Source organism: Olea europaea, chromosome 20, assembly GCF_002742605.1.
Source record: "Olea europaea var. sylvestris chromosome 20, O_europaea_v1, whole genome shotgun sequence".
Classification (NCBI taxonomy): domain Eukaryota; kingdom Viridiplantae; phylum Streptophyta; class Magnoliopsida; order Lamiales; family Oleaceae; genus Olea; species Olea europaea.
Window position 1 is genome coordinate 15,123,019 of NC_036256.1, and position 2,277 is coordinate 15,125,295.

The following is a 2,277-nucleotide window of genomic DNA, read 5'->3' on the forward strand; positions in this document are numbered from 1 at the left end:
GGCAGATTCATCCGGGAATGGAATCCGTCCAGGTATATGAAATGAATCACTTATGAAAAAAGTGACTAAATTATGGGTCAATTTGCTTCAGTTTTCTTGATTCTTCCTTTAAAATATATATAAAAATTACTCTTTCTCACCATATGGGCAGAGCGTGGCTGCTTTTACAACCAACTCATTAAGCAGTTATTTTATAACCTCTCCTTTGGTCATCACAAGCATCAATTTTCAATATGGGACTTTTTAAAAGTTATAACTTCCAACCATTAACAAATTGTGTGATGAAAATGTTATTAAATATCCAACCATTACACTTTTTGAGGTGTTTAAACAGGTTACAAAATAATATTATTTACAAACGTGGATTTGTATTTATTTTTAATTAGTGGAGTAAAAATTTAACCATTTATTTAATTATTTAATTTAGACCTAAGTTTGATACGTGTTGAACCTTTTGACCATGGACCTTTTCTAGAATCTAGAGTATAAAAAATTGATAGGTTCTACTCATCTCACCAGTCAACCTACTAAGGACATTGCCTCAAATATGGCTGACGTAATTGCAACTTTTGATTCTGCTTGAGTAGAACATGAGATGAACCAGAACCATGACAGGACTGTAAACATTTGCATTTTCAGTACCTAATTTTTCTCTAGAAACCTGCTAATTGCATTTTGATTGAAATATTACACGAAGAGCACTTATAATATACCACTGTGATGGATATGTAAAATGGTACAGCAAAATTTGATGAAAACACCCATATCTGTTGACATAAATACAAAATTGTTGAAATATGAACTAATTAATACAAAGCCCCACTCATAAGCATTCTCAGTATATCTGAAACCAGATACAGTTAGCTCAAATTCCCATTCATAACCACAAATAGTAATAGCGAACATAGGTAGAATTATGAGAAATGATGAATATGATTTAAGCTTCAGACGATAAACACAGAAGAATAACACATATTCCATCCTTCAGACAAGCATTGCCACCTCTAGTTGTAATATGGTGTCAAAGACTGAGAGGAACTATGGAAAAAAAANTCACATTTGTCATTTGGTAATTGAAAATTTGTTTTGCTCCAAATTAGTAACTGAAGCTTCATTATTGTTATAATTTCATAAACCTGTCTACCCTGTACTAACAAGAATGTCGAAGTGATGGTGGTGGCAATGGCAGTAGTGTGCAAGAGGTACTGCAGTAGCTTAACTGAAATAATACTAATACAAGTTTAGTGAATGATTTGGAACAAGAAACGTTTAGTGACTAAAGTGATAGAGTGTAGTAATTCACTTGCAAGATAAAAGACTTTGCAGTTTAGAACGTACACAGAGAGGAGGCAGCCTGGGCCCTCTAAAACGGCAGTAATCCCTTCAACAGTAACGACACAAGAATCTCTTGCTGCATACCTTGAATCACCTTTGCTGTATTCTTTCCCTGCCATGTTCATTTTAAGCAAAATGTACAACTGGAGGGTTTATATCATTCCAACTACGGAAAAATCATATTTATCAGATGAAGTCGATATCAGAACTTACAAACTTCTGCAAGGTAAAAAGGAGTCTTCTTCTTATAAAATTCTGGGGAAAAGGCAAAATATCCCTCAAGGATCATGTGGGTCAGGCCAGTAAAAATCCACCAGCACATTAGCAATCTCTCAGTTTTTGACGTTTTGGGAAACCGCCCTAGCATTATAAAGAGTGTGATGTCGAAGTGAAAACTAATACAGATCAAAAGGTCTCAAGAGAATATTTTTATTAGAGCTACTAGACCTGCTCCATATAATGTTTACATTAAACCACCTCATCTAAAAGCTTTGGACCAAATTTATTTATTTAAATGTTTTTAACACAACCTTCACATGCATGCTGAATTCATTTTCTCACGAAGGCTTCACAATTGCACAATTTTATAAATGGATGGCAGCAAACTCAATCTTGCATCTCGATGTGCTTCGATATCATGTTAAACCATTTCATCTAAAAGCTTAAGTTGTAAGATAGAATACATATTTCTTTTTTAAATTGTGTCTTCAACAGTTTATTTGCATGCATGCACAGAGAGAGTATATAATGTATTCAGCAGGTTCAAACGTTACTCATTATAACCTTTGGTCAATTGTAATGAGGCTGAAGAATACATTTTCGTTGTGATTCAATTAAATTATACTCCCTTCGTCCCAATTATATAGGCTTGTTCCGTTTTTCACACGGATTAAGAAATCTTATATAATGTCATTGAAAAATTAATTTTTGTCAAGATCTTTC